Consider the following 14407-nt stretch of genomic DNA (forward strand, 5'->3'; position numbering starts at 1 on the left):
CAAATGATATACAATGTACAATATCATCACAGTAATATTGCTTTAACGGAATAATCTTGCGTCTAGCAATAGTTAGATGTAGTTTTTTTTTTGGACAACGTTTTGAAACCGTTTAAAAGAAGTTTCATTTGAAGTATTAGAACAGCAAGTGTCAATGTTTGATCTACCTTTCCTATGTATACATTGCAGTTCACTTTTGACCGTCTTGAATATTTCAAAGATGTATTCATGTATTGATTGAAGGTTGGTCAAAACATTTATAAGTGTTCTATATCTGTAATTTTCAAATTTTGCAATTTTGACAATTTTAGTACTGAGCCCCAATGGAAGAGAGTATTTAAACATTAATAGTGTATTGTGATAGCGTATTTTTGTGCCATGGCTCAATATTCCAGCGAAGTGATGGATTGCGTTTGAATATATTAGAGCAGTCAATATTTATGCTTTATCTTCACCTATCTTAAAGTGTATTACAGTTCATTTATGGCTGTACTGATCAGCGTAAGACAACCAGGTGTATTTGTATACAATGCATTTGCTGTCAGAGCTCGAAATGTACAGAAAATATCTGATGATGCTGTCACTCAGACTCAATGGAATAAACTTGGGCAGAGTGGAGAAAAACGGGAAAATAGCGGTCAAGAACACAGTCATATAAAGCCCAGGTAAACATACCACAAAGGAAATGTATATTATGTTGCAACATTTAAGTTGATTCTACTCGTTGTGTAATGCTTTCATTGTATTTTATTTTGTACAGAGATTTTTTTTTTTCTGCTTAAGAGTTGCGAAATCAGGCCCCAATTTCATAAAAGATGTTAGGATGACAACTCTTGCTGGAATGACAATTCCCCACAGCAAGCAGCCAATCAGGAAGCTGGATTCTTGTCGTTGCCATGACAATTGTCATTCCAGCAAAGAGTTGCCATCAAATCAACTCTTTATGAAATGGGGCCCAGATCACAGCATAGGTTATAAGTCAAACCTTCCTTAGCTGCCACCTGTCTATAACAGTCACTTTTTCGTCTCCCTTCGGTGGCCGCTATAAACAGGTTTGACTGTATTTATAGGGGAAAGCAGGTTGTTATAACCACGATAACAGAAGTGACTCCTCAAAGTTAATATTCTAGGAAATATATGTTTGTGTCAAAAATTAATGTACTTTGATGCTGGTAAATGAGGTTTGTTCATTAAACATTATCTCATGGATCAGAAATTAAATTTTAGTGTGTTACACAATTGTCATGTGTTATTGACGATGCTGTACGTTTGCTTTGTCTACCTTACTTTCTGTTCGTCTTTTTGTCACATCTCTCACCCTTTCTTCCCTCTTTATCCAGATTAGAATGTAATGTGAGGTCAAAGGCATAAAAGCCCCTCCCACGTCATGTATATATATATAGTAAGATCGAGAATACTTAGCTCATGTTCACCGTTGTATAAATTACCGTTTTTATTCTCAGTTGGTTAGGCTGCGTTCACATAGAAGTATTCGGTATTCGGTATTTGCTACCAGTATTTGGTATTCACTATTCGCTATTCGCTATGCGCCGTCAAGTCGACCCAGTACACCATCACCCGCACCATCAACTCCCTACTTCTTCCTCCTACACAATCATCCCAGCAATAACAATCTCTAAACTGCATCAGAATGTGAGTCTACATGCTTATTTTTGCTAAAGGGCAAATCCAGACCAAAATGTTCATCATTTCATAAGGCTGCGTTCACATAGAAGTATACTATATTCGGGCATTCGGTGTTCGTTTTCGAGGGCACGCGAATAGCTTGAATCGAACGATAGGATTTCCTAACACCGGTTCACATAAGAGGGCACTATTCGAAAGTACCGAATAGCATAGAATAGTATAGCATAGTGGGAATCGAGCTTGTTCGATTTTCTTGCAGCGTATACCGTTTCTCGTTTATGAAATAATGACATTTTTGGTCTGGATTTGCCCTTTAGCAAAAATAAGCATGTAGACTGACATTCTGATGCAGTTTAGAAATTGTTAATAAGAATTGCTGGGATGTAGGAGGAAGAAATCCTCACTGCATGGGATGGTGAGTTGACGGTGCGGGTGATGGTGTACTGGGTGCCCAAATAGCGAATAGCGAATAGCGAATAGCGAATAGCGAATACCGTATACTTCTATGTGAACGCAGCCTAAACGAAAGATGGTATACGCTGCTCGAAAATCGAAAAAGCTCGATTCCCACTATGCTATACTATTCGCAGCTATTCGGTATTGTCGAATAGTTCCCTCTTATGTGAACCGGTGTTAGGAAATCCTATCGTTCGATTCAAGCTATTCGCGTGCCCTCGAAAACGAGCACCGAATACCCGAATAGTATACTTCTATGTGAACGCAGCCTTAGGCTGCTTTCACATAGAAGTACTCGGTATTCGCTATTCGCTATTCGCTATTCGCTATTCGCTATTCGGGCACCGAATACACCGTCACCCGCACCGTCAACTCACCATCCCATGCAGTGAGGATTTCTTCCTCCTACAATCCCAGCAAATCTTATTAACAACTTCTAAACTGCTTCAGAATGTCAGTCTACATGCTTATTTTTGCTAAAGGGCAAATCCAGACCAAAAGTGTCATTATTTCATAAACGAGAGACGGTATACGCTGCAAGAAAATCGAACAAGCTCGATTCCCACTTTGCTATACTTTTCGCAGCTATTCGGTACTTTCGAATAGTGCCCTCTTATGTGAACCGGTGTGAGGAAATCCTATCGTTCGATTCAAGCTATTCGCGTGCCCTCGAAAAACGAGCCCGAATACCCGAATAGTATACTTCTATGTGAACGCAGCCTTAGGCTGCTTTCACATAGAATTATTCGGTATTCGGTATTCGGTATTCGCTATTCGCTATTCGGTATTCGCTATTCGAGCACCGAATACACCATCACACACACCGTCAACTCACCATGCCATGTAGTGAGGATTTCTTCCTCCTACATCGCAGCAAATCCTATTAACAGTTTCTAAACTGGATCAGAATGTCGGTCTACATGCTTATATTTGCTGACGGGCAAAGCCAGACCAAAATTGTAATTTTTTCATAAACGAGAGACGGCATACGCTGCAAGAAAATCGAACAAGCTCGATTCCCACTTTGCTATACTTTTCGCAGGTATTCGTACTTTCGAATAGTGCCCTCTTATGTGAACCGGTGTGAGGAAGTCCTATCGTTCGATTCAAGCTATTCGCGTGCCCTCGAAAAACGAGCCCGAATACCCGAATAGTATACTTCTATGTGAACGCAGCCTAAGGCACTTCACTTGTTTCGTTTTCAAAGCTATAGGCCTATAATGCATAATCTCGCACGACGTAAAAATTTATGGAATTCATAAACAAAGAATGAACTTGCATATAGACCCAGTTAGCCTGGGAAGGGATCCATTTCATTGTTTTCTATTAAATTGCCTAATACTAAGAGTTCAATGAACAGTTTGTTGCTGGCAGGTGGATGTGTTCACAGGCACCATTTAAAATGATTACATAAATAATCCTTTCTTCACAGATGCTTGTCTCAGTGAATCTATTAACCGAAATGCCTTTTAGCACAAATTGCCTTTTTCTGCGCATGCGCAAAGTGGAACTACAAACTGACTTCCTACAATTTTAAATGCCACAGATTGTGGAGTCAGATGAAGTGGCCTGATACGATGATCAGTATAAGGCTGCGTTCACATAGAAGTATTCGGTATTCGCTATTCGCTATTCGCTATTCGGTATTCGGGCACCGAATACACCGCCACCCGCACCGTCAACTCACCATCCCATGCAGTGAGGATTTCTTCCTCCTACATCCCAGCAAATCTTATTAACAATTTCTAAACTGCATCAGAATGTCAGTCTACATGCTTATTTTTGCTAAAGGGCAAATCCAGACCAAAAGTGTCATTATTTCATAAACGAGAGACGGTATACGCTGCAAGAAAATCGAACAAGCTCGATTCCCACTTTGCTATACTTTTCGCAGGTATTCGTACTTTCGAATAGTGCCCTCTTATGTGAACCGGTGTGAGGAAATCCTATCGTTCGATTCAAGCTATTCGCGTGCCCTCGAAAAACGAGCCCGAATACCCGAATAGTATACTTCTATGTGAACGCAGCCTAATGGCGACTCATAGATCTTCTTTCGCGGGAAAAGTGACAATGACCACGATGACCAATAGCATTGGACACTTAACACCTGGACAAAGTGATTACGCAACTGCAAAGGTTTAGGAAAACATGTCAAACAAGAGAAATGCCTAAAAACTTGACTGCGAAAGAAATCCGTCAGTTTGCGAAGAACTCGGAATGTTACGTAAGATATTTGGAAGAAACAGAAACAAATGTGTGAAGTTGTTTGTTTCATTCCATGCGTCACCTTTGACTTCAGGCTCAACGAACGTATTTCAGGAAAAAAAAATCACTTCAGAGTTAACTGAACATTCTCCATTGTCAATACGCTTTAAGTTAAAGGAAAGAAGGAGAAGTGGCAAAAGTATTGATGGAAGATATTTTTCATTCGCTTGAAGTAAATTCACTGCTGTTTCGATGTTATTGACCCTATACAAAAATATATTTATTTCTAAATCTCCGCAGTTAGATCATGATCCACAGAAGCCATTGGTATTACAAATATTATCCTTTCCATCTTCAAATTTAAATCAAATCTGATTTCCCGAATCGCAGTTTTGTTGTCAATACTAGATCAAGTAAAAAACAAAACCAAAACAAAACAAGCATGTTCCTTTTATCATAGCCGTTCGGTCCTTGTTACCATGAGCCGCCTCCCTGGTCCCAATTTAGTATTATTGCCACTTCATGGATTTTATTCATTTATTTATTCATGTTTTCTTTAAAAGCAGGGTTGTCCCCTTCAGGGCCCCAATGGCCTGCTTTGTAAAGGAGCCCTGCATCACTTGGATGACTGGAACAATTTCATTCTACTGATTTCATGTTCTTTATATGATTAATAAAAAAGATATAACTCCCTCCACAAGCTAACATTATATTGACTAAAACCTCATACATTCATCGCCACACGTGGAACCTAACTTGAAAGCTTCATGAAAACACTAATAAAATTTTCTCCTCACCTGTAGTGATTGTACCTTTAAAGAGATGTTACAAAGATGAAGTCAATGACATCCTAGTACTGACACCCGACACTAGGCACGGAATTCGGAAATTTAAAAGAAAAAGAACAGAAATATCCCTACGAACAATAAACCCGGCTGTTCCCCAAAACAGTGAATGTGAAGACTTTTAGAGAGATGGCGTGATAAATGGTACTAAGTTGATTGTTTCTCGCGGTCGCCTCCCTGTGTTATTCACTCGATTACCTACGAATATTTCGTCAGCCTAAATTCCTCATTCTTGAACCAGAAACATGTATAGAAAAGAAGAAGCTTTGCTTCTGAGCTTTTACATTCCCGGTTGAGTGAACATGAGGTTTGACAGGACACTGAAAGCGTGACTGGTAGATAAATAACTATTTCAAATGAGTCGCGGACATTTGAGGCAAGGTTCTGCAGCCGGTCAGTAGTGATGTTGTGGTGAACTACAAAGCTCAGTCTCTCTTCATTTCTTGCAAAGTGTGGATGGATCTTCTGAGCTAAGCTTTGCTCTGCCAATTCTACGCCGGAACTTTGCCGGAGTATCTGCGAAGCCTTTTCCCGTCGAATAGCCTCGGCCTTTTCAAGAGGCCAGTTTCGTAAAACTTTTCAGCTTGAGTTTCTTCTCGCGTGGGCAAATTGTGACGGTTCGTTTTACGGCAGAATGGAGCTCCACGCGTTCCTTTTCCTTCTCCTTGCGGGCTGTATGGCGCCCGCTGTCGCTCGACCAGTCGAGGATCTGTTTGATGATGTAAGTACATTACATTACACTAAATGTTCTATCGAGTCAAAGCTTATTCTGCATATAATTTGGGGACGAGGAGAAGGACTTTGAATTGATACAGACGTGCTTGTTGATTAAAGATTTTAAATGGGGAAAGCTGCTACCATAATGTGCTATCATGCATTAAAGTACGGCAATAGTGAACGTTATCCGTGTTTTAGTTACTGATTTCAGCTGTAATATTAGTTACAAGATAATCGACATGTCCCTTCAGAACCGTATCTTTTAGTTGGTACCAAATATGGCTGCTTCCTTGTGCGTCTTTGGAAGCCTTTGAAGCTTGCCGCTTTTGAAGCTAGAGCTGATGATAACAGAGCTCCATGTTGCCATACGATTCAGCGTATAACTATGTCTCGCACCTGTAAATATTTTTTCTCAGGCCCACATGCAAAGAGTGAAACATCAAACAATTCAAATTGCAGAATACGTGGAAGATTCCGAAAAGTTCCTTTTGGGACAGCCATCCAGCTACTCGACAATACCTTACCCTTTGTTGTTAAGATTACAAACAGATGCATGCACGCTCATAGATATGCGGCAGGAGGTAATAGTGGAGTAAATAGAGTTTTGGGTGACTGTCCCAAAAGAAACTTTTGCCGGTCATCCCTTTTTTTTTATTTGCAAGGAGTTTTTCCTCCACAACTCTGCTCATAGGTCCTTAAATAATGTTAAAGGTAGCTGATTTCACTACTGCAAGAAAAAAAAATGTTTATTTAATTCTACGCTGAAAAATTATCCTTGATTTTAAATTTTGTACCTAAATTCAAACGAGATGCATTTTGAAGAAGGATTCACCAACATTAACTGGTTAACCTGGTTAATTCTTGACAGGCTTGTAAGACTTAATTTTCTATATTTGCTTTTTTAAGGTTATTTTATTTGAGTTATCTCAGCTACGAAAAAGTGCTGGGGCTCGTTTGGTCCACTTATTTACGGGTGTGATACCTTAAGAACAGCATGCGCATCCATAATACTGTCCCGTAGATAGTTTTCTCTCGTTTTGACGTTTGAGTTTGAGAGTAAGCGTATGATTCCGAGTAGACCTAAGTGGCGGAGCGAGATGTTTTTTTAGCCAGTGTGACCCAATCTGGGCCATGGCCCTACGCAGCAGGGGGGGGGGTGATTTTGTTCCAAAAATGTTCTCTCCTCTCCAATTTTCTTTAAACTCGGGACATTAGATTTCCAAATAATTTCATTAGTATACGTGAGAAAACCACGCAACAATTATACAGTGTTGTTTTTTAGGGCTTTGAATTTTTTGCAACTTACATAATTAATTGGCCAACGCATCGTATGCCTTTCTTCTCGAGTGAAAATCTTCCAAAAATATCCCTCCAAAAGTTTGCAACAGATCTTTGAAAAATAATTGTAAATTTGCAAAGCTTCCTCGTGTTGGAGAAACGTATCCCCCTCAGACACCGCTTCCGCTCGGTTGATTCGCTAAGGTGTCAAATTTAATAGATTTCATCAGAAATGTTGGTTTGGCGCTTTTTCATGCAACTAAAATGAACAAAATATGGTCTCATACTTGTCAGATTGAGTTTTTTCCCCAAATATTTCAACAAAAGAGTGTACCCGTTCGTTGAATTTCAATTACATGAATGCTAGAGGTAGAAGGAATGCCCTCTCCCACACCCTCCACCCGCTCGGTCTCCGGCCTGCACTCCCTCGGTTACGTGTGTCCTCAAGTATTGAAGATTTACCCACCTATGAAAACATTTCTGCCATTGACTCAAATATCACCTCTCACACTCCTTCACGTTCAGTAACTGTAAAAAGTACCTGAAATATTCAGCAACACAAATAAATCCAAGAAGGATGGATTGTTAATTAACTTGATATAAGGCTGCGTTCACATAGGAGTATACTAATCGGGTATACGGTGCACGTTTTTCGAGGGCACGCGAATAGCTTGAATCGAACAATAGGATTTCCTAATACAGGGTCACATAAGGCTGCGTTCACATAGAAGTATTCGGTATTCGGTATTCGGTATTCGGTGTTCGGTATTCGCTATTCGAGCACCGAATACACCATCACCCGCACCGTCAACTCACCATCCCATGTAGTGAGGATTTCTTCCTACATCGCAGCAAATTTTATTAACAATTTCTAAACTGCATCAGAATGTCAGTCTACATGCTTATTTTTGATAACGGGCAAATCCAGACCAAAATTGTCATTATTTCATAAACGAGGGACGGTATACGCTGCAAGAAAATCGAACAAGCTCGATTCCCACTTTGCTATACTTTTCGCAGGTATTCGGTACTTTCGAATAGTGCCCTCCTATGTGAACCGGTGTGAGGAAATCCTATCGTTCGATTCAAGGTATTCGCGTGCCCTCGAAAAACGAGCCCGAATACCCGAATAGTATACTTCTATGTGAACGCAGCCTAAGAGGGCACTATTCGAAAATGCCGTATTGCTGCGTATAGAATAGTATAGTGAGAATCGTGCTTGTTCGATTTTCGTGCAGCGTATACCGTCTCTCGTTTATGAAATGATGACAATTTTGGTCTAGATTTGCCCTTTAGCGAAAATTAGCATGTAGACTGATATTCTGATATTTTGATGTATCATGATCAAATATAATGTTATTAAACAAATTAAAATCCCGATGGAATCCCATTTGAATTATATAATATAATAGATTATAATAACAAATTACAAATATTCAGTTTTAATTGATTTACCCAAAATGACCCCCGGGGGAGTTGGGTCAGTTTGTTATTCATTTACTCAATTTACAGCTTTCTTGTAACAAAAATGGTACTTTCCAATGTCATCTCAGTTTAGAAACTGTTAATAAGATTGTGTAGGAGGAAGAAATCCTCACTGCATGGGATAGGGAGTTGATGGTGCGGGTGATGGTGTACTGGGTCGACTTGACAGCGCCAAAAGAAAGACACGCGTGCTACCTTATGTGACCCGCCATGCCCGAATAGCGTATAGCGAATAGCGAATAACGAATAGCGAATACCGTATACCGTATACTTCTATGTAAATCCAGCCCAAAGAAACGGTTAAAATATGTCTGAACGTTGAATATTGAATATATTGAATAGGTCAGAACAATAACTATCTTAAAGAAAATCAGACTGTACTTCAATTATGATAGGTGTAGAATACATATGTCAAAGATAACTACTAAAAGTAAAAATTGATTTTTATAACAAATTATAATCCCTGTCAGACCCTACTTAGCTTGGTCATTTCACTCCCTCAGGTCCGCTATTTTCATTCTTGACCCCCCCCCCCCCACCCAACAAAAAGCAAACAAACAAACTCAGAAATATAGTTTACTGACTTGTAAATGGACAGATTTATGATGAATCAGTATTTAGCAGCAAGAACTTGGTTTTCCCCAAGTGTATCGCAGCTTTGGCAATGAGCTTCCTAACACTATTATACCTCTATTCTATGTCTGTTATGGCGGGAAAGGGTAAGGTTAGGGAGGGAGCGGAGATAGTGTTAGACTTTTTTTTTCTCAGCCTTTTGTGGATAGAGGGCGCTGGAGGACGAGATTGCAGCTTTAGTTTTCAGTCTACCCATAAAACACATGGGCATATGTAACAAAATTAGTAAAATGGCAACTACATCTTTATATTTCTTAATATGTCTCTTACATGTTTCATTTTCTCTATCCCCCCCCCCTTTTTATCACTATTTCTTTGCTTTGTTCTGATCATTATCCGAGTTTGGGGAAACAAGACTTGGGTTCACTTTAATGATTAAATACTCTCATTTTGTAAGAGATCCCAATGTGGATGAGTGATAATTGATCACAATCTGTATTCATTTTTTTTTTCAATTCTCACTCCAGACCGAGCTATATGATGACGACATGGTGGCAAAAAGAATCCTGGACTTGCTTGGAATGGAAGACGACAGGAAGCGACTCGAAATTCGCGATGCCGCAGGCAAGCTTTTCACGCGCAGTGCGCCTACCGTGGATGACGCTGGCCCGACATCTGCCACTACCTCGAACGTCGTCGATGAAATCTCCAGACTAGTGACGACGTCGGTACAGTTACTTTCGTCTACCAAGTCGACAACCGTTTTGGACGCTTTAGAGTGGCCGGAGTTTGAAGCTACCACGCCTGGCCGGGACTCGATGTCGACAGCGGTAACTCCGTTGTCGGTCACTTCCTTTGAATCTTGGAAAGACAGGGTCGCCGTCGAGTGGCGAACTCGCATCTATCCTCTCTGTCTCGCTCTCAGAGAGCATGGGTCTGTTTCGTTTCGCGTCACCGACGTCTACGCAATCCGCACTCGGCAGGATGTCGTGGAGTACCTTATCTACAGACTCTGCCTCCCCGACATTTCAATTCGCAACCTCCGCGCCATAGCAAGCATCCTGGAGTATATTGCCTCTGAAATTGGCAACCAGACGCCTCCTACGAATACATCTGCCACTTCGTCTGTGTATGCTGAAACAACTCTTAATCCAAACCCTACTAATGTGGAGGGCACCCTGCAACCATCTTCGACCACTTCGAATGCAGAAACTGTCAAACCACACTCGCCCGAGAACACCATGGCAACCGCTACCGCAGATAACGCGACGACCTCTTCTAACGAAACAGGTGAATCCCTGATCAACGGCAACACCGAGACACCAAGTGGATCAATCTCGACACCTTCTGCTCCTGAAGGCCAAACCAGTGCCAAAGAACAAGGTTCCAACCAAACAGCCACCGAGGAAAACCAGCAGTCATCGACGGCTCCTTCCAACACCAACTCGGAGTTGCCTGGGCAAGCAAACACCAAATCCCAACAAGAGAATACTGCTAGTTCCGTGTCGACGAGTTCCATGCGCCCTCTTAGCGCATCACCAACCTCGTCCCCAGCACAAACGTCCCTGTCTGAGGTTACATCTACGGAATCTAGCGAGAATGGAGACTGGAATGAGAGACTCGACAAGCTCTGCCAGGTAGTGCGCGCCCATTACTCGAACCATGCAATGGAGATGGAGGCAGGGGGTGTGTCTACCTTCCACACAATGTATGACGTCATCGACTACCTCATCTATCGCCTTTGTCTTCCGGATGTTACTCCCGACGACGTTCACATCATCGGCAACATTGTAGATAAACTCGAAGCTGCCATAGGCAATCGATCAGCTCCTCTAGACGAAAATAGCATCGGCCTCACAGGCAACTTGGCCGACCCAGAGAAGATATCGGTACCTGACACGACGACAAATGTTGAGGCAGTCATCCAAACCGACTCGATTCGTGCGACGATGACTCCCGATGGGTTCCGCCGAACGGGGCAGGTTGACGACGTTGACACCACAGCACCAATGGAATTGCTCCAAGGCGATACGACAACTTCGCGAGAAGACGAAGAGCCGAAGGTCACCGATGCTATCGACAATAATTCCGAAGATGACGAAGCGTCGCCGAATGACACCGAGCTTGGGGAGGAATCCTTGGAAAAACGGAAGGACGAAATGAGAGTTCGGGACATACTCCGTAAGCTAATGGCGTAAATTGTCCAAAACCAAACGGCAAGTATTGCCATTAGATGTTGTGTAAAGTGCTGTAATGTGGTACAAAGTATCGAGATAGACGTTTCTGAGATATCAATGTGTATAATTCAACAAGGATTGAAACTTCATTTACGATTGTAATTTCTGTATTAATCGCTGCTGGCATGGCTGGTGTGAAATCCAATCGAAACCATAAAGATACAAAGTCGTTAACTCTGAGTACATAATGTTCACCAAGTATAATTCACTTTCTTGGAATTTGATCCTCAAGATTTTACCCCAAGTAAGGCAAGACACAATTTCAATTTTGAGTCAAAAAGAATTAGTCGAGTTGCAGATTGCGAAGCATGTTTGAAATTATGCAAAGTAACCATTTGACTTCTATTGATGTAGACGTGACTGTAAATCATTGCCGAAAGAGTATCAGATGGCAATAAACAATGATACCCTCCAAATTTTCCTGTATCGCACTTTTCTTTATAGATGCAAGTCGCAATCGTCATCAAAACATTATTTCCACTGATTCTTGTGTGTACTGATGTCTTCATGTTGCTTTCTTGGCCTAATGTGTGTGTGTGTGTGTGTGTGTGTGTGTGTGTGTGTGTGTGTGTGTGTGTTTTACCATGCATATATCGCACGTATAATGCATGCTAGCAGTCTTTCTCCCTTCTTTCGCTCTTTTTTTCTATCATTTTCTCTTCTCTTTTCTCTACCTTACCCTACTATCCATACTCTCCGATATATCCATCCTGTTGTTTTTTTTTTCGTCACTGACACTTCTTCTCCCTCTGTCAAATTAGTTCTATCCTCTTCAGCTCTGCTGGCAAGCTGTCCTTCAATTTGATTTTATTTTGCATTTCTGGAAATTTGTTTTGCTTGCATGTATACACACAACACAACGGTACATACCAAGTGCATACATACAAAACACAGTTATAGGATATATACATAGACATGCAAGGGATATTTATAACAATATAGTATCAATATGAACGTCAGAGAAACATAGCAAGGGAGGAAAATTTCTAACTGCACCGAGTCAAAATCGTGTTGTGATGTGCGTATGATATGCACGTGTGTGTGTCAAATAAAATGACTATATAATAGTGTTTAAAAAAAATTGAGTGAGTGTATGTTTGTGGCTAAATGAGGGAGTGTATAAAAACTTTGAAGGTTTTGGGTGTGCGTGTGTGTGTGTGTGTGTGTGCGTGCGTGTGTGTGTTTACTTGTGTATGCGTGTGAATATTTCTTTCTCTTTAATCTTTTCTTCTCATTCATTTCTCTGTTTCCCTCCTCAATTTCATACCTTTATTTTGATATCTATCACTATCTTCAGACATCTACATCATAAGCCTTTTGTATACCCTCGTCGATTATAAGCAAAACATCTCTATTTTTCTCCACTTTCCTTTTCTTCTTCTCCCCTCCCCTCTATCTATTTATCCATCTATCTCTGTCTGCCGGAGTCGTCTTCTTCCTCCTCATCACCCTTGCACTATCTTTTTGCTTCGCTTCATATAAGTTAGTGTAAGATAATGTAATATATATCTGACAGTTACGCTCACTTTCGTAACTTCGCAGTATTTAAGCACACAACTTCAAAAATGCGTCATAGATGGCTCCTCAATCAAAATTGAAGAGCCATCTATGGTACTTTTTTTGAATGTTTGTTTTGTAAATGCTACAAAGATACGAAAGCGAGTGCAATTGTGGTACGTTCAAAATGTTGATGCTTCTTCAAATCAACCAGATGACGTTAAGGGCTTCTCAATATTTCCTCTATTTTGCCCTATTTAAATCCACATGATTCATACAGTCGTTAGCAACTATCAGCGTATTGAAGTCAGAGTTCAGAAGTCGTAAATACGGAAGAGTGTTGATATAATGACTTAGAGCATGTGGAAGTCTCTACATGTTTGCGTGTGAGTGCGCGAAATGCACGCATGTGTCTGTGTAAATCAGAAGAGTTTGTTTGCAAAAACCGACAAGTCCATATTTGCCAAATGGAGATATTTGCGATTAAAGGTCAAGAAAAATAAAGAGAATAATAAGAATTTTGTTTGCTTCTTTTGACCATAACTTAAAAAATGTACCTTTATATGTAGTGACCAATATATCATTTAAAAGGTATTATTTTGTACTTTATGACAGAGACCATACTTCAAAATCTTCAAAAATGGACTTATCGGTTTTTGCAAACAAACTTTTATCTCTTTTTGAGGCATCCCGGGAGGCATCAGATGATACAATAGTTAAACATTAAGATGTCGACATATTAGCGGGCAAATAAAAAGAGAAAACAGTTTTATATCATATGAACAAGTCGGCATTTTTCCCCACTACATAATAAACAGAAAATAAAGTCTGATCAAATTCAGGAAAATGACAAATACTCATTACAAACCTTCGAGTTTCTTGAAGAGGCTATCTGTCGGAAATCGATAGCGATGAAATGTGATTGGTTCGAGATACCGAATGAGGGCTTTTGATTCTCGATTGCAAAGTTTGTTGATCGTTGACACGAAGTTCGTTGACACTGTCTCTACGGCCGAAATGTAAGTAAAAACCTATTGTTTCATGACAGTCTCGTACGAATACACAACGACATCTTCATAATTGTAGAATAATTTTCAGCGTTACACACACACACACACACACACACACACACACACACACACACACACACACACACACACAAATAAAAAAAAGACTCTATGCATGACAAGGACCTAAACTTGCACGATGATTAACACATCATCGTTTGTGCAAATTACACTGACGTAATGAATTGGCGTAGGAGGTTCTGGTATAAAGATGGTAATTGCTTAATTTTATTTTCATAATATAACATCGAGGTAATATGACAGAATGAAGCCTCACAAAAAAAAAAAAGAATTAGAAAGAACAATACATGATATACAAGGAAAATCCGATTTTTTTTTTCAATTTCCATATTTTAATGTCGGACGGGAAAGTAGCTCAGAATTGATGGTCATATAGCTG

The sequence above is a fragment of the Diadema antillarum genome, unplaced genomic scaffold (genome assembly GCF_040938485.1).
Source record: "Diadema antillarum isolate AM-2024a unplaced genomic scaffold, OU_Dant_1.0 seq00000049_RagTag, whole genome shotgun sequence".
Classification (NCBI taxonomy): domain Eukaryota; kingdom Metazoa; phylum Echinodermata; class Echinoidea; order Diadematoida; family Diadematidae; genus Diadema; species Diadema antillarum.